The 20,976-nt window shown below is 40.1% G+C and overlaps 63 non-coding genes across 63 annotated transcripts; all 63 read left to right on the top strand.

Annotated features, from left to right (window-relative positions):
• The first annotated feature begins 151 nt into the window (after positions 1-151).
• LOC148688179 (5S ribosomal RNA) lies at positions 152-270 on the top strand. Its single transcript, XR_015959783.1, has one exon. It is a non-coding gene; the product is annotated as a 5S ribosomal RNA (ribosomal RNA).
• A 207-nt stretch (positions 271-477) lies between these two features.
• LOC148688178 (5S ribosomal RNA) lies at positions 478-596 on the top strand. Its single transcript, XR_015959782.1, has one exon. It is a non-coding gene; the product is annotated as a 5S ribosomal RNA (ribosomal RNA).
• Positions 597-803: 207 nt separating this feature from the next.
• On the top strand, positions 804-922 carry LOC148688177 (5S ribosomal RNA). Its single transcript, XR_015959781.1, has one exon. It is a non-coding gene; the product is annotated as a 5S ribosomal RNA (ribosomal RNA).
• Positions 923-1,130: 208 nt separating this feature from the next.
• On the top strand, positions 1,131-1,249 carry LOC148688176 (5S ribosomal RNA). Its single transcript, XR_015959780.1, has one exon. It is a non-coding gene; the product is annotated as a 5S ribosomal RNA (ribosomal RNA).
• Positions 1,250-1,456: 207 nt separating this feature from the next.
• Positions 1,457-1,575, top strand: LOC148688175 (5S ribosomal RNA). Its single transcript, XR_015959779.1, has one exon. It is a non-coding gene; the product is annotated as a 5S ribosomal RNA (ribosomal RNA).
• A 208-nt stretch (positions 1,576-1,783) lies between these two features.
• LOC148688174 (5S ribosomal RNA) lies at positions 1,784-1,902 on the top strand. The gene has a single exon (XR_015959778.1). It is a non-coding gene; the product is annotated as a 5S ribosomal RNA (ribosomal RNA).
• A 208-nt stretch (positions 1,903-2,110) lies between these two features.
• LOC148688173 (5S ribosomal RNA) lies at positions 2,111-2,229 on the top strand. Its single transcript, XR_015959777.1, has one exon. It is a non-coding gene; the product is annotated as a 5S ribosomal RNA (ribosomal RNA).
• Positions 2,230-2,437: 208 nt separating this feature from the next.
• LOC148688172 (5S ribosomal RNA) lies at positions 2,438-2,556 on the top strand. The gene has a single exon (XR_015959776.1). It is a non-coding gene; the product is annotated as a 5S ribosomal RNA (ribosomal RNA).
• A 209-nt stretch (positions 2,557-2,765) lies between these two features.
• On the top strand, positions 2,766-2,884 carry LOC148688171 (5S ribosomal RNA). Its single transcript, XR_015959774.1, has one exon. It is a non-coding gene; the product is annotated as a 5S ribosomal RNA (ribosomal RNA).
• Positions 2,885-3,092: 208 nt separating this feature from the next.
• Positions 3,093-3,211, top strand: LOC148688170 (5S ribosomal RNA). The gene has a single exon (XR_015959773.1). It is a non-coding gene; the product is annotated as a 5S ribosomal RNA (ribosomal RNA).
• A 207-nt stretch (positions 3,212-3,418) lies between these two features.
• On the top strand, positions 3,419-3,537 carry LOC148688169 (5S ribosomal RNA). The gene has a single exon (XR_015959772.1). It is a non-coding gene; the product is annotated as a 5S ribosomal RNA (ribosomal RNA).
• Positions 3,538-3,744: 207 nt separating this feature from the next.
• LOC148688168 (5S ribosomal RNA) lies at positions 3,745-3,863 on the top strand. Its single transcript, XR_015959771.1, has one exon. It is a non-coding gene; the product is annotated as a 5S ribosomal RNA (ribosomal RNA).
• A 208-nt stretch (positions 3,864-4,071) lies between these two features.
• LOC148688167 (5S ribosomal RNA) lies at positions 4,072-4,190 on the top strand. The gene has a single exon (XR_015959770.1). It is a non-coding gene; the product is annotated as a 5S ribosomal RNA (ribosomal RNA).
• Positions 4,191-4,398: 208 nt separating this feature from the next.
• On the top strand, positions 4,399-4,517 carry LOC148688166 (5S ribosomal RNA). Its single transcript, XR_015959769.1, has one exon. It is a non-coding gene; the product is annotated as a 5S ribosomal RNA (ribosomal RNA).
• Positions 4,518-4,727: 210 nt separating this feature from the next.
• On the top strand, positions 4,728-4,846 carry LOC148688165 (5S ribosomal RNA). The gene has a single exon (XR_015959768.1). It is a non-coding gene; the product is annotated as a 5S ribosomal RNA (ribosomal RNA).
• Positions 4,847-5,054: 208 nt separating this feature from the next.
• LOC148688164 (5S ribosomal RNA) lies at positions 5,055-5,173 on the top strand. Its single transcript, XR_015959865.1, has one exon. It is a non-coding gene; the product is annotated as a 5S ribosomal RNA (ribosomal RNA).
• A 208-nt stretch (positions 5,174-5,381) lies between these two features.
• LOC148688163 (5S ribosomal RNA) lies at positions 5,382-5,500 on the top strand. Its single transcript, XR_015959767.1, has one exon. It is a non-coding gene; the product is annotated as a 5S ribosomal RNA (ribosomal RNA).
• Positions 5,501-5,707: 207 nt separating this feature from the next.
• On the top strand, positions 5,708-5,826 carry LOC148688162 (5S ribosomal RNA). The gene has a single exon (XR_015959766.1). It is a non-coding gene; the product is annotated as a 5S ribosomal RNA (ribosomal RNA).
• Positions 5,827-6,034: 208 nt separating this feature from the next.
• On the top strand, positions 6,035-6,153 carry LOC148688161 (5S ribosomal RNA). Its single transcript, XR_015959765.1, has one exon. It is a non-coding gene; the product is annotated as a 5S ribosomal RNA (ribosomal RNA).
• Positions 6,154-6,361: 208 nt separating this feature from the next.
• Positions 6,362-6,480, top strand: LOC148688160 (5S ribosomal RNA). The gene has a single exon (XR_015959763.1). It is a non-coding gene; the product is annotated as a 5S ribosomal RNA (ribosomal RNA).
• Positions 6,481-6,687: 207 nt separating this feature from the next.
• On the top strand, positions 6,688-6,806 carry LOC148688159 (5S ribosomal RNA). The gene has a single exon (XR_015959762.1). It is a non-coding gene; the product is annotated as a 5S ribosomal RNA (ribosomal RNA).
• A 208-nt stretch (positions 6,807-7,014) lies between these two features.
• Positions 7,015-7,133, top strand: LOC148688158 (5S ribosomal RNA). Its single transcript, XR_015959761.1, has one exon. It is a non-coding gene; the product is annotated as a 5S ribosomal RNA (ribosomal RNA).
• A 208-nt stretch (positions 7,134-7,341) lies between these two features.
• LOC148688157 (5S ribosomal RNA) lies at positions 7,342-7,460 on the top strand. The gene has a single exon (XR_015959877.1). It is a non-coding gene; the product is annotated as a 5S ribosomal RNA (ribosomal RNA).
• A 208-nt stretch (positions 7,461-7,668) lies between these two features.
• On the top strand, positions 7,669-7,787 carry LOC148688156 (5S ribosomal RNA). Its single transcript, XR_015959760.1, has one exon. It is a non-coding gene; the product is annotated as a 5S ribosomal RNA (ribosomal RNA).
• Positions 7,788-7,995: 208 nt separating this feature from the next.
• Positions 7,996-8,114, top strand: LOC148688155 (5S ribosomal RNA). The gene has a single exon (XR_015959863.1). It is a non-coding gene; the product is annotated as a 5S ribosomal RNA (ribosomal RNA).
• A 209-nt stretch (positions 8,115-8,323) lies between these two features.
• On the top strand, positions 8,324-8,442 carry LOC148688154 (5S ribosomal RNA). The gene has a single exon (XR_015959759.1). It is a non-coding gene; the product is annotated as a 5S ribosomal RNA (ribosomal RNA).
• Positions 8,443-8,650: 208 nt separating this feature from the next.
• Positions 8,651-8,769, top strand: LOC148688153 (5S ribosomal RNA). Its single transcript, XR_015959758.1, has one exon. It is a non-coding gene; the product is annotated as a 5S ribosomal RNA (ribosomal RNA).
• A 208-nt stretch (positions 8,770-8,977) lies between these two features.
• Positions 8,978-9,096, top strand: LOC148688152 (5S ribosomal RNA). The gene has a single exon (XR_015959757.1). It is a non-coding gene; the product is annotated as a 5S ribosomal RNA (ribosomal RNA).
• Positions 9,097-9,304: 208 nt separating this feature from the next.
• On the top strand, positions 9,305-9,423 carry LOC148688151 (5S ribosomal RNA). The gene has a single exon (XR_015959756.1). It is a non-coding gene; the product is annotated as a 5S ribosomal RNA (ribosomal RNA).
• Positions 9,424-9,631: 208 nt separating this feature from the next.
• Positions 9,632-9,750, top strand: LOC148688150 (5S ribosomal RNA). The gene has a single exon (XR_015959862.1). It is a non-coding gene; the product is annotated as a 5S ribosomal RNA (ribosomal RNA).
• Positions 9,751-9,958: 208 nt separating this feature from the next.
• Positions 9,959-10,077, top strand: LOC148688149 (5S ribosomal RNA). Its single transcript, XR_015959755.1, has one exon. It is a non-coding gene; the product is annotated as a 5S ribosomal RNA (ribosomal RNA).
• Positions 10,078-10,285: 208 nt separating this feature from the next.
• On the top strand, positions 10,286-10,404 carry LOC148688148 (5S ribosomal RNA). Its single transcript, XR_015959861.1, has one exon. It is a non-coding gene; the product is annotated as a 5S ribosomal RNA (ribosomal RNA).
• Positions 10,405-10,612: 208 nt separating this feature from the next.
• LOC148688147 (5S ribosomal RNA) lies at positions 10,613-10,731 on the top strand. Its single transcript, XR_015959754.1, has one exon. It is a non-coding gene; the product is annotated as a 5S ribosomal RNA (ribosomal RNA).
• Positions 10,732-10,939: 208 nt separating this feature from the next.
• On the top strand, positions 10,940-11,058 carry LOC148688146 (5S ribosomal RNA). Its single transcript, XR_015959860.1, has one exon. It is a non-coding gene; the product is annotated as a 5S ribosomal RNA (ribosomal RNA).
• Positions 11,059-11,286: 228 nt separating this feature from the next.
• LOC148688145 (5S ribosomal RNA) lies at positions 11,287-11,405 on the top strand. Its single transcript, XR_015959752.1, has one exon. It is a non-coding gene; the product is annotated as a 5S ribosomal RNA (ribosomal RNA).
• A 208-nt stretch (positions 11,406-11,613) lies between these two features.
• On the top strand, positions 11,614-11,732 carry LOC148688144 (5S ribosomal RNA). The gene has a single exon (XR_015959870.1). It is a non-coding gene; the product is annotated as a 5S ribosomal RNA (ribosomal RNA).
• A 208-nt stretch (positions 11,733-11,940) lies between these two features.
• Positions 11,941-12,059, top strand: LOC148688143 (5S ribosomal RNA). Its single transcript, XR_015959751.1, has one exon. It is a non-coding gene; the product is annotated as a 5S ribosomal RNA (ribosomal RNA).
• A 248-nt stretch (positions 12,060-12,307) lies between these two features.
• Positions 12,308-12,426, top strand: LOC148688142 (5S ribosomal RNA). The gene has a single exon (XR_015959750.1). It is a non-coding gene; the product is annotated as a 5S ribosomal RNA (ribosomal RNA).
• Positions 12,427-12,635: 209 nt separating this feature from the next.
• Positions 12,636-12,754, top strand: LOC148688141 (5S ribosomal RNA). Its single transcript, XR_015959858.1, has one exon. It is a non-coding gene; the product is annotated as a 5S ribosomal RNA (ribosomal RNA).
• A 208-nt stretch (positions 12,755-12,962) lies between these two features.
• LOC148688140 (5S ribosomal RNA) lies at positions 12,963-13,081 on the top strand. The gene has a single exon (XR_015959872.1). It is a non-coding gene; the product is annotated as a 5S ribosomal RNA (ribosomal RNA).
• Positions 13,082-13,288: 207 nt separating this feature from the next.
• LOC148688139 (5S ribosomal RNA) lies at positions 13,289-13,407 on the top strand. Its single transcript, XR_015959749.1, has one exon. It is a non-coding gene; the product is annotated as a 5S ribosomal RNA (ribosomal RNA).
• A 207-nt stretch (positions 13,408-13,614) lies between these two features.
• Positions 13,615-13,733, top strand: LOC148688138 (5S ribosomal RNA). The gene has a single exon (XR_015959748.1). It is a non-coding gene; the product is annotated as a 5S ribosomal RNA (ribosomal RNA).
• Positions 13,734-13,940: 207 nt separating this feature from the next.
• LOC148688137 (5S ribosomal RNA) lies at positions 13,941-14,059 on the top strand. Its single transcript, XR_015959747.1, has one exon. It is a non-coding gene; the product is annotated as a 5S ribosomal RNA (ribosomal RNA).
• Positions 14,060-14,266: 207 nt separating this feature from the next.
• Positions 14,267-14,385, top strand: LOC148688136 (5S ribosomal RNA). The gene has a single exon (XR_015959859.1). It is a non-coding gene; the product is annotated as a 5S ribosomal RNA (ribosomal RNA).
• Positions 14,386-14,592: 207 nt separating this feature from the next.
• On the top strand, positions 14,593-14,711 carry LOC148688135 (5S ribosomal RNA). Its single transcript, XR_015959746.1, has one exon. It is a non-coding gene; the product is annotated as a 5S ribosomal RNA (ribosomal RNA).
• A 207-nt stretch (positions 14,712-14,918) lies between these two features.
• Positions 14,919-15,037, top strand: LOC148688134 (5S ribosomal RNA). The gene has a single exon (XR_015959745.1). It is a non-coding gene; the product is annotated as a 5S ribosomal RNA (ribosomal RNA).
• A 208-nt stretch (positions 15,038-15,245) lies between these two features.
• LOC148688133 (5S ribosomal RNA) lies at positions 15,246-15,364 on the top strand. The gene has a single exon (XR_015959744.1). It is a non-coding gene; the product is annotated as a 5S ribosomal RNA (ribosomal RNA).
• Positions 15,365-15,572: 208 nt separating this feature from the next.
• On the top strand, positions 15,573-15,691 carry LOC148688132 (5S ribosomal RNA). The gene has a single exon (XR_015959743.1). It is a non-coding gene; the product is annotated as a 5S ribosomal RNA (ribosomal RNA).
• Positions 15,692-15,898: 207 nt separating this feature from the next.
• Positions 15,899-16,017, top strand: LOC148688131 (5S ribosomal RNA). Its single transcript, XR_015959741.1, has one exon. It is a non-coding gene; the product is annotated as a 5S ribosomal RNA (ribosomal RNA).
• A 207-nt stretch (positions 16,018-16,224) lies between these two features.
• On the top strand, positions 16,225-16,343 carry LOC148688130 (5S ribosomal RNA). The gene has a single exon (XR_015959869.1). It is a non-coding gene; the product is annotated as a 5S ribosomal RNA (ribosomal RNA).
• A 187-nt stretch (positions 16,344-16,530) lies between these two features.
• LOC148688129 (5S ribosomal RNA) lies at positions 16,531-16,649 on the top strand. The gene has a single exon (XR_015959871.1). It is a non-coding gene; the product is annotated as a 5S ribosomal RNA (ribosomal RNA).
• A 186-nt stretch (positions 16,650-16,835) lies between these two features.
• Positions 16,836-16,954, top strand: LOC148688128 (5S ribosomal RNA). Its single transcript, XR_015959866.1, has one exon. It is a non-coding gene; the product is annotated as a 5S ribosomal RNA (ribosomal RNA).
• Positions 16,955-17,161: 207 nt separating this feature from the next.
• On the top strand, positions 17,162-17,280 carry LOC148688127 (5S ribosomal RNA). The gene has a single exon (XR_015959740.1). It is a non-coding gene; the product is annotated as a 5S ribosomal RNA (ribosomal RNA).
• A 508-nt stretch (positions 17,281-17,788) lies between these two features.
• On the top strand, positions 17,789-17,907 carry LOC148688126 (5S ribosomal RNA). The gene has a single exon (XR_015959868.1). It is a non-coding gene; the product is annotated as a 5S ribosomal RNA (ribosomal RNA).
• Positions 17,908-18,115: 208 nt separating this feature from the next.
• Positions 18,116-18,234, top strand: LOC148688125 (5S ribosomal RNA). Its single transcript, XR_015959739.1, has one exon. It is a non-coding gene; the product is annotated as a 5S ribosomal RNA (ribosomal RNA).
• Positions 18,235-18,443: 209 nt separating this feature from the next.
• LOC148688124 (5S ribosomal RNA) lies at positions 18,444-18,562 on the top strand. The gene has a single exon (XR_015959738.1). It is a non-coding gene; the product is annotated as a 5S ribosomal RNA (ribosomal RNA).
• A 208-nt stretch (positions 18,563-18,770) lies between these two features.
• Positions 18,771-18,889, top strand: LOC148688123 (5S ribosomal RNA). Its single transcript, XR_015959737.1, has one exon. It is a non-coding gene; the product is annotated as a 5S ribosomal RNA (ribosomal RNA).
• Positions 18,890-19,097: 208 nt separating this feature from the next.
• LOC148688122 (5S ribosomal RNA) lies at positions 19,098-19,216 on the top strand. Its single transcript, XR_015959867.1, has one exon. It is a non-coding gene; the product is annotated as a 5S ribosomal RNA (ribosomal RNA).
• A 208-nt stretch (positions 19,217-19,424) lies between these two features.
• On the top strand, positions 19,425-19,543 carry LOC148688121 (5S ribosomal RNA). The gene has a single exon (XR_015959913.1). It is a non-coding gene; the product is annotated as a 5S ribosomal RNA (ribosomal RNA).
• Positions 19,544-19,751: 208 nt separating this feature from the next.
• On the top strand, positions 19,752-19,870 carry LOC148688120 (5S ribosomal RNA). Its single transcript, XR_015959912.1, has one exon. It is a non-coding gene; the product is annotated as a 5S ribosomal RNA (ribosomal RNA).
• A 208-nt stretch (positions 19,871-20,078) lies between these two features.
• Positions 20,079-20,197, top strand: LOC148688119 (5S ribosomal RNA). Its single transcript, XR_015959911.1, has one exon. It is a non-coding gene; the product is annotated as a 5S ribosomal RNA (ribosomal RNA).
• Positions 20,198-20,405: 208 nt separating this feature from the next.
• Positions 20,406-20,524, top strand: LOC148688118 (5S ribosomal RNA). The gene has a single exon (XR_015959910.1). It is a non-coding gene; the product is annotated as a 5S ribosomal RNA (ribosomal RNA).
• A 208-nt stretch (positions 20,525-20,732) lies between these two features.
• Positions 20,733-20,851, top strand: LOC148688117 (5S ribosomal RNA). The gene has a single exon (XR_015959909.1). It is a non-coding gene; the product is annotated as a 5S ribosomal RNA (ribosomal RNA).
• The last annotated feature ends 125 nt before the right edge of the window (positions 20,852-20,976 follow it).

The raw sequence follows: 20,976 nt of genomic DNA, 5'->3' as shown, positions 1-20,976 counted from the left end.
CGTATATAACCGAGCCTCGATCTTATACGACGAGCCTCGATCTTGGGAGATAAAAGAAATAGAGTAGTCGTACTAATTTTATTTAATTATTTTTGAATTTCGTGCAAACGGCAAAGAAATGGTTAAATACAATTACAAGTCGTAGACTAACGGATGCGATCATACCAACTCACATGCACCGGATCCCATCAGAACTCCGAAGTTAAGCGAGTTTGGGCGAGAGTAGTACTAGGATGGGTGACCTCCTGGGAAGTCCTCGTGTTGCATCCCCCAATCTTTTTTTTTTTTTTTTTTTGTTTTGGTTTTTTGTTTTTTGGGAAGCGCGTCGTATATAACCGAGCCTCGATCTTATACGACGAGCCTCGATCTTGGGAGATAAAAGAAATAGAGTAGTCGTACTAATTTTATTTAATTATTTTTGAATTTCGTGCAAACGGCAAAGAAATGGTTAAATACAATTACAAGTCGTAGACTAACGGATGCGATCATACCAACTCACATGCACCGGATCCCATCAGAACTCCGAAGTTAAGCGAGTTTGGGCGAGAGTAGTACTAGGATGGGTGACCTCCTGGGAAGTCCTCGTGTTGCATCCCCCAATCTTTTTTTTTTTTTTTTTTTGTTTTGGTTTTTTGTTTTTTGGGAAGCGCGTCGTATATAACCGAGCCTCGATCTTATACGACGAGCCTCGATCTTGGGAGATAAAAGAAATAGAGTAGTCGTACTAATTTTATTTAATTATTTTTGAATTTCGTGCAAACGGCAAAGAAATGGTTAAATACAATTACAAGTCGTAGACTAACGGATGCGATCATACCAACTCACATGCACCGGATCCCATCAGAACTCCGAAGTTAAGCGAGTTTGGGCGAGAGTAGTACTAGGATGGGTGACCTCCTGGGAAGTCCTCGTGTTGCATCCCCCAATCTTTTTTTTTTTTTTTTTTTTGTTTTGGTTTTTTGTTTTTTGGGAAGCGCGTCGTATATAACCGAGCCTCGATCTTATACGACGAGCCTCGATCTTGGGAGATAAAAGAAATAGAGTAGTCGTACTAATTTTATTTAATTATTTTTGAATTTCGTGCAAACGGCAAAGAAATGGTTAAATACAATTACAAGTCGTAGACTAACGGATGCGATCATACCAACTCACATGCACCGGATCCCATCAGAACTCCGAAGTTAAGCGAGTTTGGGCGAGAGTAGTACTAGGATGGGTGACCTCCTGGGAAGTCCTCGTGTTGCATCCCCCAATCTTTTTTTTTTTTTTTTTTTGTTTTGGTTTTTTGTTTTTTGGGAAGCGCGTCGTATATAACCGAGCCTCGATCTTATACGACGAGCCTCGATCTTGGGAGATAAAAGAAATAGAGTAGTCGTACTAATTTTATTTAATTATTTTTGAATTTCGTGCAAACGGCAAAGAAATGGTTAAATACAATTACAAGTCGTAGACTAACGGATGCGATCATACCAACTCACATGCACCGGATCCCATCAGAACTCCGAAGTTAAGCGAGTTTGGGCGAGAGTAGTACTAGGATGGGTGACCTCCTGGGAAGTCCTCGTGTTGCATCCCCCAATCTTTTTTTTTTTTTTTTTTTTGTTTTGGTTTTTTGTTTTTTGGGAAGCGCGTCGTATATAACCGAGCCTCGATCTTATACGACGAGCCTCGATCTTGGGAGATAAAAGAAATAGAGTAGTCGTACTAATTTTATTTAATTATTTTTGAATTTCGTGCAAACGGCAAAGAAATGGTTAAATACAATTACAAGTCGTAGACTAACGGATGCGATCATACCAACTCACATGCACCGGATCCCATCAGAACTCCGAAGTTAAGCGAGTTTGGGCGAGAGTAGTACTAGGATGGGTGACCTCCTGGGAAGTCCTCGTGTTGCATCCCCCAATCTTTTTTTTTTTTTTTTTTTTGTTTTGGTTTTTTGTTTTTTGGGAAGCGCGTCGTATATAACCGAGCCTCGATCTTATACGACGAGCCTCGATCTTGGGAGATAAAAGAAATAGAGTAGTCGTACTAATTTTATTTAATTATTTTTGAATTTCGTGCAAACGGCAAAGAAATGGTTAAATACAATTACAAGTCGTAGACTAACGGATGCGATCATACCAACTCACATGCACCGGATCCCATCAGAACTCCGAAGTTAAGCGAGTTTGGGCGAGAGTAGTACTAGGATGGGTGACCTCCTGGGAAGTCCTCGTGTTGCATCCCCCAATCTTTTTTTTTTTTTTTTTTTTGTTTTGGTTTTTTGTTTTTTGGGAAGCGCGTCGTATATAACCGAGCCTCGATCTTATACGACGAGCCTCGATCTTGGGAGATAAAAGAAATAGAGTAGTCGTACTAATTTTATTTAATTATTTTTGAATTTCGTGCAAACGGCAAAGAAATGGTTAAATACAATTACAAGTCGTAGACTAACGGATGCGATCATACCAACTCACATGCACCGGATCCCATCAGAACTCCGAAGTTAAGCGAGTTTGGGCGAGAGTAGTACTAGGATGGGTGACCTCCTGGGAAGTCCTCGTGTTGCATCCCCCAATCTTTTTTTTTTTTTTTTTTTTTGTTTTGGTTTTTTGTTTTTTGGGAAGCGCGTCGTATATAACCGAGCCTCGATCTTATACGACGAGCCTCGATCTTGGGAGATAAAAGAAATAGAGTAGTCGTACTAATTTTATTTAATTATTTTTGAATTTCGTGCAAACGGCAAAGAAATGGTTAAATACAATTACAAGTCGTAGACTAACGGATGCGATCATACCAACTCACATGCACCGGATCCCATCAGAACTCCGAAGTTAAGCGAGTTTGGGCGAGAGTAGTACTAGGATGGGTGACCTCCTGGGAAGTCCTCGTGTTGCATCCCCCAATCTTTTTTTTTTTTTTTTTTTTGTTTTGGTTTTTTGTTTTTTGGGAAGCGCGTCGTATATAACCGAGCCTCGATCTTATACGACGAGCCTCGATCTTGGGAGATAAAAGAAATAGAGTAGTCGTACTAATTTTATTTAATTATTTTTGAATTTCGTGCAAACGGCAAAGAAATGGTTAAATACAATTACAAGTCGTAGACTAACGGATGCGATCATACCAACTCACATGCACCGGATCCCATCAGAACTCCGAAGTTAAGCGAGTTTGGGCGAGAGTAGTACTAGGATGGGTGACCTCCTGGGAAGTCCTCGTGTTGCATCCCCCAATCTTTTTTTTTTTTTTTTTTTGTTTTGGTTTTTTGTTTTTTGGGAAGCGCGTCGTATATAACCGAGCCTCGATCTTATACGACGAGCCTCGATCTTGGGAGATAAAAGAAATAGAGTAGTCGTACTAATTTTATTTAATTATTTTTGAATTTCGTGCAAACGGCAAAGAAATGGTTAAATACAATTACAAGTCGTAGACTAACGGATGCGATCATACCAACTCACATGCACCGGATCCCATCAGAACTCCGAAGTTAAGCGAGTTTGGGCGAGAGTAGTACTAGGATGGGTGACCTCCTGGGAAGTCCTCGTGTTGCATCCCCCAATCTTTTTTTTTTTTTTTTTTTGTTTTGGTTTTTTGTTTTTTGGGAAGCGCGTCGTATATAACCGAGCCTCGATCTTATACGACGAGCCTCGATCTTGGGAGATAAAAGAAATAGAGTAGTCGTACTAATTTTATTTAATTATTTTTGAATTTCGTGCAAACGGCAAAGAAATGGTTAAATACAATTACAAGTCGCAGACTAACGGATGCGATCATACCAACTCACATGCACCGGATCCCATCAGAACTCCGAAGTTAAGCGAGTTTGGGCGAGAGTAGTACTAGGATGGGTGACCTCCTGGGAAGTCCTCGTGTTGCATCCCCCAATCTTTTTTTTTTTTTTTTTTTTGTTTTGGTTTTTTGTTTTTTGGGAAGCGCGTCGTATATAACCGAGCCTCGATCTTATACGACGAGCCTCGATCTTGGGAGATAAAATAAATAGAGTAGTCGTACTAATTTTATTTAATTATTTTTGAATTTCGTGCAAACGGCAAAGAAATGGTTAAATACAATTACAAGTCGTAGACTAACGGATGCGATCATACCAACTCACATGCACCGGATCCCATCAGAACTCCGAAGTTAAGCGAGTTTGGGCGAGAGTAGTACTAGGATGGGTGACCTCCTGGGAAGTCCTCGTGTTGCATCCCCCAATCTTTTTTTTTTTTTTTTTTTTGTTTTGGTTTTTTGTTTTTTGGGAAGCGCGTCGTATATAACCGAGCCTCGATCTTATACGACGAGCCTCGATCTTGGGAGATAAAAGAAATAGAGTAGTCGTACTAATTTTATTTAATTATTTTTGAATTTCGTGCAAACGGCAAAGAAATGGTTAAATACAATTACAAGTCGCAGACTAACGGATGCGATCATACCAACTCACATGCACCGGATCCCATCAGAACTCCGAAGTTAAGCGAGTTTGGGCGAGAGTAGTACTAGGATGGGTGACCTCCTGGGAAGTCCTCGTGTTGCATCCCCCAATCTTTTTTTTTTTTTTTTTTTTTTGTTTTGGTTTTTTGTTTTTTGGGAAGCGCGTCGTATATAACCGAGCCTCGATCTTATACGACGAGCCTCGATCTTGGGAGATAAAAGAAATAGAGTAGTCGTACTAATTTTATTTAATTATTTTTGAATTTCGTGCAAACGGCAAAGAAATGGTTAAATACAATTACAAGTCGTAGACTAACGGATGCGATCATACCAACTCACATGCACCGGATCCCATCAGAACTCCGAAGTTAAGCGAGTTTGGGCGAGAGTAGTACTAGGATGGGTGACCTCCTGGGAAGTCCTCGTGTTGCATCCCCCAATCTTTTTTTTTTTTTTTTTTTTGTTTTGGTTTTTTGTTTTTTGGGAAGCGCGTCGTATATAACCGAGCCTCGATCTTATACGACGAGCCTCGATCTTGGGAGATAAAAGAAATAGAGTAGTCGTACTAATTTTATTTAATTATTTTTGAATTTCGTGCAAACGGCAAAGAAATGGTTAAATACAATTACAAGTCGTAGACTAACGGATGCGATCATACCAACTCACGTGCACCGGATCCCATCAGAACTCCGAAGTTAAGCGAGTTTGGGCGAGAGTAGTACTAGGATGGGTGACCTCCTGGGAAGTCCTCGTGTTGCATCCCCCAATCTTTTTTTTTTTTTTTTTTTTGTTTTGGTTTTTTGTTTTTTGGGAAGCGCGTCGTATATAACCGAGCCTCGATCTTATACGACGAGCCTCGATCTTGGGAGATAAAAGAAATAGAGTAGTCGTACTAATTTTATTTAATTATTTTTGAATTTCGTGCAAACGGCAAAGAAATGGTTAAATACAATTACAAGTCGTAGACTAACGGATGCGATCATACCAACTCACATGCACCGGATCCCATCAGAACTCCGAAGTTAAGCGAGTTTGGGCGAGAGTAGTACTAGGATGGGTGACCTCCTGGGAAGTCCTCGTGTTGCATCCCCCAATCTTTTTTTTTTTTTTTTTTTGTTTTGGTTTTTTGTTTTTTGGGAAGCGCGTCGTATATAACCGAGCCTCGATCTTATACGACGAGCCTCGATCTTGGGAGATAAAAGAAATAGAGTAGTCGTACTAATTTTATTTAATTATTTTTGAATTTCGTGCAAACGGCAAAGAAATGGTTAAATACAATTACAAGTCGTAGACTAACGGATGCGATCATACCAACTCACATGCACCGGATCCCATCAGAACTCCGAAGTTAAGCGAGTTTGGGCGAGAGTAGTACTAGGATGGGTGACCTCCTGGGAAGTCCTCGTGTTGCATCCCCCAATCTTTTTTTTTTTTTTTTTTTTGTTTTGGTTTTTTGTTTTTTGGGAAGCGCGTCGTATATAACCGAGCCTCGATCTTATACGACGAGCCTCGATCTTGGGAGATAAAAGAAATAGAGTAGTCGTACTAATTTTATTTAATTATTTTTGAATTTCGTGCAAACGGCAAAGAAATGGTTAAATACAATTACAAGTCGCAGACTAACGGATGCGATCATACCAACTCACATGCACCGGATCCCATCAGAACTCCGAAGTTAAGCGAGTTTGGGCGAGAGTAGTACTAGGATGGGTGACCTCCTGGGAAGTCCTCGTGTTGCATCCCCCAATCTTTTTTTTTTTTTTTTTTTTGTTTTGGTTTTTTGTTTTTTGGGAAGCGCGTCGTATATAACCGAGCCTCGATCTTATACGACGAGCCTCGATCTTGGGAGATAAAAGAAATAGAGTAGTCGTACTAATTTTATTTAATTATTTTTGAATTTCGTGCAAACGGCAAAGAAATGGTTAAATACAATTACAAGTCGTAGACTAACGGATGCGATCATACCAACTCACATGCACCGGATCCCATCAGAACTCCGAAGTTAAGCGAGTTTGGGCGAGAGTAGTACTAGGATGGGTGACCTCCTGGGAAGTCCTCGTGTTGCATCCCCCAATCTTTTTTTTTTTTTTTTTTTGTTTTGGTTTTTTGTTTTTTGGGAAGCGCGTCGTATATAACCGAGCCTCGATCTTATACGACGAGCCTCGATCTTGGGAGATAAAAGAAATAGAGTAGTCGTACTAATTTTATTTAATTATTTTTGAATTTCGTGCAAACGGCAAAGAAATGGTTAAATACAATTACAAGTCGCAGACTAACGGATGCGATCATACCAACTCACATGCACCGGATCCCATCAGAACTCCGAAGTTAAGCGAGTTTGGGCGAGAGTAGTACTAGGATGGGTGACCTCCTGGGAAGTCCTCGTGTTGCATCCCCCAATCTTTTTTTTTTTTTTTTTTTTGTTTTGGTTTTTTGTTTTTTGGGAAGCGCGTCGTATATAACCGAGCCTCGATCTTATACGACGAGCCTCGATCTTGGGAGATAAAAGAAATAGAGTAGTCGTACTAATTTTATTTAATTATTTTTGAATTTCGTGCAAACGGCAAAGAAATGGTTAAATACAATTACAAGTCGTAGACTAACGGATGCGATCATACCAACTCACATGCACCGGATCCCATCAGAACTCCGAAGTTAAGCGAGTTTGGGCGAGAGTAGTACTAGGATGGGTGACCTCCTGGGAAGTCCTCGTGTTGCATCCCCCAATCTTTTTTTTTTTTTTTTTTTTGTTTTGGTTTTTTGTTTTTTGGGAAGCGCGTCGTATATAACCGAGCCTCGATCTTATACGACGAGCCTCGATCTTGGGAGATAAAAGAAATAGAGTAGTCGTACTAATTTTATTTAATTATTTTTGAATTTCGTGCAAACGGCAAAGAAATGGTTAAATACAATTACAAGTCGTAGACTAACGGATTCGATCATACCAACTCACGTGCACCGGATCCCATCAGAACTCCGAAGTTAAGCGAGTTTGGGCGAGAGTAGTACTAGGATGGGTGACCTCCTGGGAAGTCCTCGTGTTGCATCCCCCAATCTTTTTTTTTTTTTTTTTTTTGTTTTGGTTTTTTGTTTTTTGGGAAGCGCGTCGTATATAACCGAGCCTCGATCTTATACGACGAGCCTCGATCTTGGGAGATAAAAGAAATAGAGTAGTCGTACTAATTTTATTTAATTATTTTTGAATTTCGTGCAAACGGCAAAGAAATGGTTAAATACAATTACAAGTCGTAGACTAACGGATGCGATCATACCAACTCACATGCACCGGATCCCATCAGAACTCCGAAGTTAAGCGAGTTTGGGCGAGAGTAGTACTAGGATGGGTGACCTCCTGGGAAGTCCTCGTGTTGCATCCCCCAATCTTTTTTTTTTTTTTTTTTTTGTTTTGGTTTTTTGTTTTTTGGGAAGCGCGTCGTATATAACCGAGCCTCGATCTTATACGACGAGCCTCGATCTTGGGAGATAAAAGAAATAGAGTAGTCGTACTAATTTTATTTAATTATTTTTGAATTTCGTGCAAACGGCAAAGAAATGGTTAAATACAATTACAAGTCGTAGACTAACGGATGCGATCATACCAACTCACGTGCACCGGATCCCATCAGAACTCCGAAGTTAAGCGAGTTTGGGCGAGAGTAGTACTAGGATGGGTGACCTCCTGGGAAGTCCTCGTGTTGCATCCCCCAATCTTTTTTTTTTTTTTTTTTTTTGTTTTGGTTTTTTGTTTTTTGGGAAGCGCGTCGTATATAACCGAGCCTCGATCTTATACGACGAGCCTCGATCTTGGGAGATAAAAGAAATAGAGTAGTCGTACTAATTTTATTTAATTATTTTTGAATTTCGTGCAAACGGCAAAGAAATGGTTAAATACAATTACAAGTCGTAGACTAACGGATGCGATCATACCAACTCACATGCACCGGATCCCATCAGAACTCCGAAGTTAAGCGAGTTTGGGCGAGAGTAGTACTAGGATGGGTGACCTCCTGGGAAGTCCTCGTGTTGCATCCCCCAATCTTTTTTTTTTTTTTTTTTTTGTTTTGGTTTTTTGTTTTTTGGGAAGCGCGTCGTATATAACCGAGCCTCGATCTTATACGACGAGCCTCGATCTTGGGAGATAAAAGAAATAGAGTAGTCGTACTAATTTTATTTAATTATTTTTGAATTTCGTGCAAACGGCAAAGAAATGGTTAAATACAATTACAAGTCGTAGACTAACGGATGCGATCATACCAACTCACATGCACCGGATCCCATCAGAACTCCGAAGTTAAGCGAGTTTGGGCGAGAGTAGTACTAGGATGGGTGACCTCCTGGGAAGTCCTCGTGTTGCATCCCCCAATCTTTTTTTTTTTTTTTTTTTTGTTTTGGTTTTTTGTTTTTTGGGAAGCGCGTCGTATATAACCGAGCCTCGATCTTATACGACGAGCCTCGATCTTGGGAGATAAAAGAAATAGAGTAGTCGTACTAATTTTATTTAATTATTTTTGAATTTCGTGCAAACGGCAAAGAAATGGTTAAATACAATTACAAGTCGTAGACTAACGGATGCGATCATACCAACTCACATGCACCGGATCCCATCAGAACTCCGAAGTTAAGCGAGTTTGGGCGAGAGTAGTACTAGGATGGGTGACCTCCTGGGAAGTCCTCGTGTTGCATCCCCCAATCTTTTTTTTTTTTTTTTTTTTGTTTTGGTTTTTTGTTTTTTGGGAAGCGCATCGTATATAACCGAGCCTCGATCTTATACGACGAGCCTCGATCTTGGGAGATAAAAGAAATAGAGTAGTCGTACTAATTTTATTTAATTATTTTTGAATTTCGTGCAAACGGCAAAGAAATGGTTAAATACAATTACAAGTCGTAGACTAACGGATGCGATCATACCAACTCACATGCACCGGATCCCATCAGAACTCCGAAGTTAAGCGAGTTTGGGCGAGAGTAGTACTAGGATGGGTGACCTCCTGGGAAGTCCTCGTGTTGCATCCCCCAATCTTTTTTTTTTTTTTTTTTTTGTTTTGGTTTTTTGTTTTTTGGGAAGCGCGTCGTATATAACCGAGCCTCGATCTTATACGACGAGCCTCGATCTTGGGAGATAAAAGAAATAGAGTAGTCGTACTAATTTTATTTAATTATTTTTGAATTTCGTGCAAACGGCAAAGAAATGGTTAAATACAATTACAAGTCGTAGACTAACGGATGCGATCATACCAACTCACGTGCACCGGATCCCATCAGAACTCCGAAGTTAAGCGAGTTTGGGCGAGAGTAGTACTAGGATGGGTGACCTCCTGGGAAGTCCTCGTGTTGCATCCCCCAATCTTTTTTTTTTTTTTTTTTTTGTTTTGGTTTTTTGGTTTTTGGGAAGCGCGTCGTATATAACCGAGCCTCGATCTTATACGACGAGCCTCGATCTTGGGAGATAAAAGAAATAGAGTAGTCGTACTAATTTTATTTAATTATTTTTGAATTTCGTGCAAACGGCAAAGAAATGGTTAAATACAATTACAAGTCGTAGACTAATGGATGCGATCATACCAACTCACATGCACCGGATCCCATCAGAACTCCGAAGTTAAGCGAGTTTGGGCGAGAGTAGTACTAGGATGGGTGACCTCCTGGGAAGTCCTCGTGTTGCATCCCCCAATCTTTTTTTTTTTTTTTTTTTTGTTTTGGTTTTTTGTTTTTTGGGAAGCGCGTCGTATATAACCGAGCCTCGATCTTATACGACGAGCCTCGATCTTGGGAGATAAAAGAAATAGAGTAGTCGTACTAATTTTATTTAATTATTTTTGAATTTCGTGCAAACGGCAAAGAAATGGTTAAATACAATTACAAGTCGTAGACTAACGGATGCGATCATACCAACTCACGTGCACCGGATCCCATCAGAACTCCGAAGTTAAGCGAGTTTGGGCGAGAGTAGTACTAGGATGGGTGACCTCCTGGGAAGTCCTCGTGTTGCATCCCCCAATCTTTTTTTTTTTTTTTTTTTTGTTTTGGTTTTTTGTTTTTTGGGAAGCGCGTCGTATATAACCGAGCCTCGATCTTATACGACGAGCCTCGATCTTGGGAGATAAAAGAAATAGAGTAGTCGTACTAATTTTATTTAATTATTTTTGAATTTCGTGCAAACGGCAAAGAAATGGTTAAATACAATTACAAGTCGTAGACTAACGGATGCGATCATACCAACTCACATGCACCGGATCCCATCAGAACTCCGAAGTTAAGCGAGTTTGGGCGAGAGTAGTACTAGGATGGGTGACCTCCTGGGAAGTCCTCGTGTTGCATCCCCCAATCTTTTTTTTTTTTTTTTTTTTGTTTTGGTTTTTTGTTTTTTGGGAAGCGCGTCGTATATAACCGAGCCTCGATCTTATACGACGAGCCTCGATCTTGGGAGATAAAAGAAATAGAGTAGTCGTACTAATTTTATTTAATTATTTTTGAATTTCGTGCAAACGGCAAAGAAATGGTTAAATACAATTACAAGTCGTAGACTAACGGATGCGATCATACCAACTCACGTGCACCGGATCCCATCAGAACTCCGAAGTTAAGCGAGTTTGGGCGAGAGTAGTACTAGGATGGGTGACCTCCTGGGAAGTCCTCGTGTTGCATCCCCCAATCTTTTTTTTTTTTTTTTTTTTGTTTTGGTTTTTTGTTTTTTGGGAAGCGCGTCGTATATAACCGAGCCTCGATCTTATACGACGAGCCTCGATCTTATACGACGAGCCTCGATCTTGGGAGATAAAAGAAATAGAGTAGTCGTACTAATTTTATTTAATTATTTTTGAATTTCGTGCAAACGGCAAAGAAATGGTTAAATACAATTACAAGTCGTAGACTAACGGATGCGATCATACCAACTCACATGCACCGGATCCCATCAGAACTCCGAAGTTAAGCGAGTTTGGGCGAGAGTAGTACTAGGATGGGTGACCTCCTGGGAAGTCCTCGTGTTGCATCCCCCAATCTTTTTTTTTTTTTTTTTTTTGTTTTGGTTTTTTGTTTTTTGGGAAGCGCGTCGTATATAACCGAGCCTCGATCTTATACGACGAGCCTCGATCTTGGGAGATAAAAGAAATAGAGTAGTCGTACTAATTTTATTTAATTATTTTTGAATTTCGTGCAAACGGCAAAGAAATGGTTAAATACAATTACAAGTCGTAGACTAACGGATGCGATCATACCAACTCACATGCACCGGATCCCATCAGAACTCCAAAGTTAAGCGAGTTTGGGCGAGAGTAGTACTAGGATGGGTGACCTCCTGGGAAGTCCTCGTGTTGCATCCCCCAATCTTTTTTTTTTTTTTTTTTTTGTTTTGGTTTTTTGTTTTTTGGGAAGCGCGTCGTATATAACCGAGCCTCGATCTTATACGACGAGCCTCGATCTTGGGAGATAAAAGAAATAGAGTAGTCGTACTAATTTTATTTAATTATTTTTGAATTTCGTGCAAACGGCAAAGAAATGGTTAAATACAATTACAAGTCGTAGACTAACGGATGCGATCATACCAACTCACATGCACCGGATCCCATCAGAACTCCGAAGTTAAGCGAGTTTGGGCGAGAGTAGTACTAGGATGGGTGACCTCCTGGGAAGTCCTCGTGTTGCATCCCCCAATCTTTTTTTTTTTTTTTTTTTTGTTTTGGTTTTTTGTTTTTTGGGAAGCGCGTCGTATATAACCGAGCCTCGATCTTATACGACGAGCCTCGATCTTATACGACGAGCCTCGATCTTATACGACGAGCCTCGATCTTGGGAGATAAAAGAAATAGAGTAGTCGTACTAATTTTATTTAATTATTTTTGAATTTCGTGCAAACGGCAAAGAAATGGTTAAATACAATTACAAGTCGTAGACTAACGGATGCGATCATACCAACTCACATGCACCGGATCCCATCAGAACTCCGAAGTTAAGCGAGTTTGGGCGAGAGTAGTACTAGGATGGGTGACCTCCTGGGAAGTCCTCGTGTTGCATCCCCCAATCTTTTTTTTTTTTTTTTTTTTTGTTTTGGTTTTTTGTTTTTTGGGAAGCGCGTCGTATATAACCGAGCCGCGATCTTATACGACGAGCCTCGATCTTGGGAGATAAAAGAAATAGAGTAGTCGTACTAATTTTATTTAATTATTTTTGAATTTCGTGCAAACGGCAAAGAAATGGTTAAATACAATTACAAGTCGTAGACTAACGGATGCGATCATACCAACTCACATGCACCGGATCCCATCAGAACTCCGAAGTTAAGCGAGTTTGGGCGAGAGTAGTACTAGGATGGGTGACCTCATGGGAAGTCCTCGTGTTGCATCCCCCAATCTTTTTTTTTTTTTTTTTTTTGTTTTGGTTTTTTGTTTTTTGGGAAGCGCGTCGTATATAACCGAGCCTCGATCTTATACGACGAGCCTCGATCTTGGGAGATAAAAGAAATAGAGTAGTCGTACTAATTTTATTTAATTATTTTTGAATTTCGTGCAAACGGCAAAGAAATGGTTAAATACAATTACAAGTCGTAGACTAACGGATGCGATCATACCAACTCACATGCACCGGATCCCATCAGAACTCCGAAGTTAAGCGAGTTTCGGCGAGAGTAGTACTAGGATGGGTGACCTCCTGGGAAGTCCTCGTGTTGCATCCCCCAATCTTTTTTTCTTTTTTTTTTTTTTTTGGTTTTTTGTTTTTTGGGAAGCGTGTCGTATATAACCGAGCCTCGATCTTATACGACGAGCATCGATCTTGGGAGATGAAAGAAATAGAGTAGTCGTACTAATTTTATTTAATTATTTTTGAATTTCGTGCAAACGGCAAAGAAATGGTTAAATACAATTACAAGTCGTAGACTAACGGATGCGATCATACCAACTCACATGCACCGGATCCCATCAGAACTCCGAAGTTAAGCGAGTTTGGGCGAGAGTAGTACTAGGATGGGTGACCTCCTGGGAAGTCCTCGTGTTGCATCCCCCAATCTTTTTTTCTTTTTTTTTTTTTTTTGGTTTTTTGTTTTTTGGGAAGCGCGTCGTATATAACCGAGCCTCGATCTTATACGACGAGCCTCGATCTTGGGAGATGAAAGAAATAGAGTAGTCGTACTAATTTTATTTAATTATTTTTGAATTTCGTGCAAACGGCAAAGAAATGGTTAAATACAATTACAAGTCGTAGACTAACGGATGCGATCATACCAACTCACATGCACCGGATCCCATCAGAACTCCGAAGTTAAGCGAGTTTGGGCGAGAGTAGTACTAGGATGGGTGACCTCCTGGGAAGTCCTCGTGTTGCATCCCCCAATCTTTTTTTCTTTTTTTTTTTTTTTTGGTTTTTTGTTTTTTGGGAAGCGCGTCGTATATAACCGAGCCTCGATCTTATACGACGAGCCTCGATCTTGGGAGATAAAAGAAATAGAGTAGTCGTACTAATTTTATTTAATTATTTTTGAATTTCGTGCAAACGGCAAAGAAATGGTTAAATACAATTACAAGTCGTAGACTAACGGATGCGATCATACCAACTCACATGCACCGGATCCCATCAGAACTCCGAAGTTAAGCGAGTTTGGGCGAGAGTAGTACTAGGATGGGTGACCTCCTGGGAAGTCCTCGTGTTGCATCCCCCAATCTTTTTTTCTTTTTTTTTTTTTTTTGGTTTTTTGTTTTTTGGGAAGCGCGTCGTATATAACCGAGCCTCGATCTTATACGACGAGCCTCGATCTTGGGAGATAAAAGAAATAGAGTAGTCGTACTAATTTTATTTAATTATTTTTGAATTTCGTGCAAACGGCAAAGAAATGGTTAAATACAATTACAAGTCGTAGACTAACGGATGCGATCGTACCAACTCAAATGCACCGGATCCCATCAGAACTCCGAAGTTAAGCGAGTTTGGGCGAGAGTAGTACTAGGATGGGTGACCTCCTGGGAAGTCCTCGTGTTGCATCCCCCAATCTTTTTTTCTTTTTTTTTTTTTTTTGGTTTTTTGTTTTTTGGGAAGCGCGTCGTATATAACCGAGCCTCGATCTTATACGACGAGCCTCGATCTTGGGAGATGAAAGAAATAGAGTAGTCGTACTAATTTTATTTAATTATTTTTGAATTTCGTGCAAACGGCAAAGAAATGGTTAAATACAATTACAAGTCGTACACTAACGGATGCGATCATACCAACTCACATGCACCGGATCCCATCAGAACTCCGAAGTTAAGCGAGTTTGGGCGAGAGTAGTACTAGGATGGGTGACCTCCTGGGAAGTCCTCGTGTTGCATCCCCCAATCTTTTTTTCTTTTTTTTTTTTTTTTGGTTTTTTGTTTTTTGGGAAGCGCGTCGTATATAACCGAGCCTCGATCTTATACGACGAGCCTCGATCTTGGGAGATGAAAGAAATAGAGTAGTCGTACTAATTTTATTTAATTATTTTTGAATTTCGTGCAAACGGCAAAGAAATGGTTAAATACAATTACAAGTCGTAGACTAACGGATGCGATCATACCAACTCACATGCACCGGATCCCATCAGAACTCCGAAGTTAAGCGAGTTTGGGCGAGAGTAGTACTAGGATGGGTGACCTCCTGGGAAGTCCTCGTGTTGCATCCCCCAATCTTTTTTTCTTTTTTTTTTTTGTTTTGGTTTTTTGTTTTTTGGGAAGCGCGTCGTATATAACCGAGCCTCGATCTTATACGACGAGCCTCGATCTTGGGAGATAAAAGAAATAGAGTAGTCGTACTAATTTTATTTAATTATTTTTGAATTTCGTGCAAACGGCAAAGAAATGGTTAAATACAATTACAAGTCGTAGACTAACGGATGCGATCATACCAACTCACATGCACCGGATCCCATCAGAACTCCGAAGTTAAGCGAGTTTGGGCGAGAGTAGTACTAGGATGGGTGACCTCCTGGGAAGTCCTCGTGTTGCATCCCCCAATCTTTTTTTTTTTTTTTTTTTTGTTTTGGTTTTTTGTTTTTTGGGAAGCGCGTCGTATATAACCGAGCCTCGATCTTATACGACGAGCCTCGATCTTGGGAGATAAAAGAAATAGAGTAGTCGTACTAATTTTATTTAATTATTTTTGAATTTCGTGCAAACGGCAAAGAAATGGTTAAATACAATTACAAGTCGTAGACTAACGGATGCGATCATACCAACTCACATGCACCGGATCCCATCAGAACTCCGAAGTTAAGCGAGTTTGGGCGAGAGTAGTACTAGGATGGGTGACCTCCTGGGAAGTCCTCGTGTTGCATCCCCCAATCTTTTTTTCTTTTTTTTTTTTTTTTGGTTTTTTGTTTTTTGGGAAGCGCGTCGTATATAACCGAGCCTCGATCTTATACGACGAGCCTCGATCTTGGGAGATAAAAGAAATAAAGTAGTCGTACTAATTTTATTTAATTATTTTTGAATTTCGTGCAAACGGCAAAGAAATGGTTAAATACAATTACAAGTCGTAGACTAACGGATGCGATCATACCAACTCACATGCACCGGATCCCATCAGAACTCCGAAGTTAAGCGAGTTTGGGCGAGAGTAGTACTAGGATGGGTGACCTCCTGGGAAGTCCTCGTGTTGCATCCCCCAATCTTTTTTTCTTTTTTTTTTTTTTTTGGTTTTTTGTTTTTTGGGAAGCGCGTCGTATATAACCGAGCCTCGATCTTATACGACGAGCCTCGATCTTGGGAGATGAAAGAAATAGAGTAGTCGTACTAATTTTATTTAATTATTTTTGAATTTCGTGCAAACGGCAAAGAAATGGTTAAATACAATTACAAGTCGTAGACTAACGGATGCGATCATACCAACTCACATGCACCGGATCCCATCAGAACTCCGAAGTTAAGCAAGTTTGGGCGAGAGTAGTACTAGGATGGGTGACCTCCTGGGAAGTCCTCGTGTTGCATCCCCCAATCTTTTTTTCTTTTTTTTTTTTTTTTGGTTTTTTGTTTTTTGGGAAGCGCGTCGTATATAACCGAGCCTCGATCTTGGGAGATGAAAGAAATAGAGTAGTCGTACTAATTTTATTTAATTATTTTTGAATTTCGTGCAAACGGCAAAGAAATGGTTAAATACAATTACAAGTCGTAGACTAACGGATGCGATCATTCCAACTCACATGCACCGGATCCCATCAGAACTCCGAAGTTAAGCGAGTTTGGGCGAGAGTAGTACTAGGATGGATGACCTCCTGGGAAGTCCTCGTGTTGCATCCCCCAATCTTTTTTTCTTATTTTTTTTTTTTGGTTTTTTGTTTTTTGGGAAGCGCGTCGTATATAACCGAGCCTCGATCTTGGGAGATGAAAGAAATAGAGTAGTCGTACTAATTTTATTTAATTATTTTTGAATTTCGTGCAAACGGCAAAGAAATGGTTAAATACAATTACAAGTCGTAGACTACCGGATGCGATCATACCAACTCACATGCACCGGATCCCATCAGAACTCCGAAGTTAAGCGAGTTTGGGCGAGAGTAGTATTAGGATGGGTGACCTCCTGGGAAGTCCTCGTGTTGCATCCCCCAATCTTTTTTTCTTTTTTTTTTTTTTTTGGTTTTTTGTTTTTTGGGAAGCGCGTCGTATATAACCGAGCCTCGATCTTATACGACGAGCCTCGATCTTGGGAGATGAAAGAAATAGAGTAGTCGTACTAATTTTATTTAATTATTTTTGAATTTCGTGCAAACGGCAAAGAAATGGTTAAATACAATTACAAGTCGTAGACAAACGGATGCGATCATACCAACTCACATGCACCGGATCCCATCAGAACTCCGAAGTTAAGCGAGTTTGGGCGAGAGTAGTACTAGGATGGGTGACCTCCTGGGAAGTCCTCGTGTTGCATCCCCCAATCTTTTTTTCTTTTTCTTTTTTTTTTGGTTTTTTGTTTTTTGGGAAGCGCGTCGTATATAACCGAGCCTCGACCTTATACGACGAGCCTCGATCTTGGGAGATAAAAGAAATAGAGTAGTCGTACTAATTTTATTTAATTATTTTTGAATTTCGTGCAAACGGCAAAGAAATGGTTAAATACAATTACAATTCGTAGACTAACGGATGCGATCATACCAACTCACATGCACCGGATCCCATCAGAACTCCGAAGTTAAGCGAGTTTGGGCGAGAGTAGTACTAGGATGGGTAACCTCCCCAATCTTTTTTTCTTTTTTTTTTTTTTTGGTTTTTTGTTTTTTGGGAAGCGCGTCGTATATAACCGAGCCTCGATCTTATACGACGAGCCTCGATCTTGGGAGATAAAAGAAATAGAGTAGTCGTACTAATTTTATTTAATTATTTTTGAATTTCGTGCAAACGGCAAAGAAATGGTTAAATACAATTACAAGTCGTAGACTAACGGATGCGATCATACCAACTCACATGCACCGGAACCCATCAGAACTCCGAAGTTAAGCGAGTTTGGGCGAGAGTAGTACTAGGATGGGTGACCTCCTGGGAAGTCCTCGTGTTGCATCCCCCAATCTTTTTTTCTTTTTTTTTTTTTTTTTGGTTTTTTGTTTTTTGGGAAGCGCGTCGTATATAACCGAGTCTCGATCTTATACGACGAGCCTCGATCTTGGGAGATAAAAGAAATAGAGTAGTCGTACTAATTTTATTCAATTATTTTTGAATTTCGTGCAAACGGCAAAGAAATGGTTAAATACAATTACAAGTCGTAGACTAACGGATGCGATCATACCAACTCACATGCACCGGATCCCATCAGAACTCCGAAGTTAAGCGAGTTTGGGCGAGAGTAGTACTAGGATGGGTGACCTCCTGGGAAGTCCTCGTGTTGCATCCCCCAATCTTTTTTTTTTTTTTTTTTTTTGTTTTGGTTTTTTGTTTTTTGGGAAGCGCGTCGTATATAACCGAGCCTCGATCTTATACGACGAGCCTCGATCTTGGGAGATAAAAGAAATAGAGTAGTCGTACTAATTTTATTTAATTATTTTTGAATTTCGTGCAAACGGCAAAGAAATGGTTAAATACAATTACAAGTCGTAGACTAACGGATGCGATCATACCAACTCACATGCACCGGATCCCATCAGAACTCCGAAGTTAAGCGAGTTTGGGCGAGAGTAGTACTAGGATGGGTGACCTCCTGGGAAGTCCTCGTGTTGCATCCCCCAATCTTTTTTTTTTTTTTTTTTTTGTTTTGGTTTTTTGTTTTTTGGGAAGCGCGTCGTATATAACCGAGCCTCGATCTTATACGACGAGCCTCGATCTTGGGAGATAAAAGAAATAGAGTAGTCGTACTAATTTTATTTAATTATTTTTGAATTTCGTGCAAACGGCAAAGAAATGGTTAAATACAATTACAAGTCGTAGACTAACGGATGCGATCATACCAACTCACATGCACCGGATCCCATCAGAACTCCGAAGTTAAGCGAGTTTGGGCGAGAGTAGTACTAGGATGGGTGACCTCCTGGGAAGTCCTCGTGTTGCATCCCCCAATCTTTTTTTTTTTTTTTTTTTTGTTTTGGTTTTTTGTTTTTTGGGAAGCGCGTCGTATATAACCGAGCCTCGATCTTATACGACGAGCCTCGATCTTGGGAGATAAAAGAAATAGAGTAGTCGTACTAATTTTATTTAATTATTTTTGAATTTCGTGCAAACGGCAAAGAAATGGTTAAATACAATTACAAGTCGTAGACTAACGGATGCGAACATACCAACTCACATGCACCGGATCCCATCAGAACTCCGAAGTTAAGCGAGTTTGGGCGAGAGTAGTACTAGGATGGGTGACCTCCTGGGAAGTCCTCGTGTTGCATCCCCCAATCTTTTTTTTTTTTTTTTTTTTGTTTTGGTTTTTTGTTTTTTGGGAAGCGCGTCGTATATAACCGAGCCTCGATCTTATACGACGAGCCTCGATCTTGGGAGATAAAAGAAATAGAGTAGTCGTACTAATTTTATTTAATTATTTTTGAATTTCGTGCAAACGGCAAAGAAATGGTTAAATACAATTACAAGTCGTAGACTAACGGATGCGATCATACCAACTCACATGCACCGGATCCCATCAGAACTCCGAAGTTAAGCGAGTTTGGGCGAGAGTAGTACTAGGATGGGTGACCTCCTGGGAAGTCCTCGTGTTGCATCCCCCAATCTTTTTTTTTTTTTTTTTTTTGTTTTGGTTTTTTGTTTTTTGGGAAGCGCGTCGTATATAACCGAGCCTCGATCTTATACGACGAGCCTCGATCTTGGGAGATAAAAGAAATAGAGTAGTCGTACTAATTTTATTTAATTATTTTTGAATTTCGTGCAAACGGCAAAGAAATGGTTAAATACAATTACAAGTCGTAGACTAACGGATGCGATCATACCAACTCACATGCACCGGATCCCATCAGAACTCCGAAGTTAAGCGAGTTTGGGCGAGAGTAGTACTAGGATGGGTGACCTCCTGGGAAGTCCTCGTGTTGCATCCCCCAATCTTTTTTTTTTTTTTTTTTTTGTTTTGGTTTTTTGTTTTTTGGGAAGCGCGTCGTATATAACCGAGCCTCGATCTTATACGACGAGCCTCGATCTTGGGAGATAAAAGAAATAGAGTAGTCGTACTAATTTTATTTAATTATTTTTGAATTTCGTGCAAACGGCAAAGAAATGGTTAAATACAATTACAAGTCGTAGACTAACGGATGCGATCATACCAACTCACATGCACCGGATCCCATCAGAACTCCGAAGTTAAGCGAGTTTGGGCGAGAGTAGTACTAGGATGGGTGACCTCCTGGGAAGTCCTCGTGTTGCATCCCCCAATCTTTTTTTTTTTTTTTTTTTTGTTTTGGTTTTTTGTTTTTTGGGAAGCGCGTCGTATATAACCGAGCCTCGATCTTATACGACGAGCCTCGATCTTGGGAGATAAAAGAAATAGAGTAGTCGTACTAATTTTATTTAATTATTTTTGAATTTCGTGCAAACGGCAAAGAAATGGTTAAATACAATTACAAGTCGTAGACTAACGGATGCGATCATACCAACTCACATGCACCGGATCCCATCAGAACTCCGAAGTTAAGCGAGTTTGGGCGAGAGTAGTACTAGGATGGGTGACCTCCTGGGAAGTCCTCGTGTTGCATCCCCCAATCTTTTTTTTTTTTTTTTTTTTGTTTTGGTTTTTTGTTTTTTGGGAAGCGCGTCGTATATAACCGAGCCTCGATCTTATACGACGAGCCTCGATCTTGGGAGATAAAAGAAATAGAGTAGTCGTACTAATTTTATTTAATTATTTTTGAATTTCGTGCAAACGGCAAAGAAATGGTTAAATACAATTACAAGTCGTAGACTAACGGATGCGATCATACCAACTCACATGCACCGGATCCCATCAGAACTCCGAAGTTAAGCGAGTTTGGGCGAGAGTAGTACTAGGATGGGTGACCTCCTGGGAAGTCCTCGTGTTGCATCCCCCAATCTTTTTTTTTTTTTTTTTTTTGTTTTGGTTTTTTGTTTTTTGGGAAGCGCGTCGTATATAACCGAGCCTCGATCTTATACGACGAGCCTCGATCTTGGGAGATAAAAGAAATAGAGTAGT

This window comes from Pyrus communis, unplaced genomic scaffold (assembly GCF_041283825.1).
Source record: "Pyrus communis isolate YQ-2024b unplaced genomic scaffold, ASM4128382v1 ptg000079l, whole genome shotgun sequence".
In the NCBI taxonomy this organism is placed as follows: Eukaryota; Viridiplantae; Streptophyta; class Magnoliopsida; order Rosales; family Rosaceae; genus Pyrus; species Pyrus communis.
Note: the sequence above shows the minus strand (reverse complement) of the source record. Positions and strands in the feature narration are given on the sequence as shown.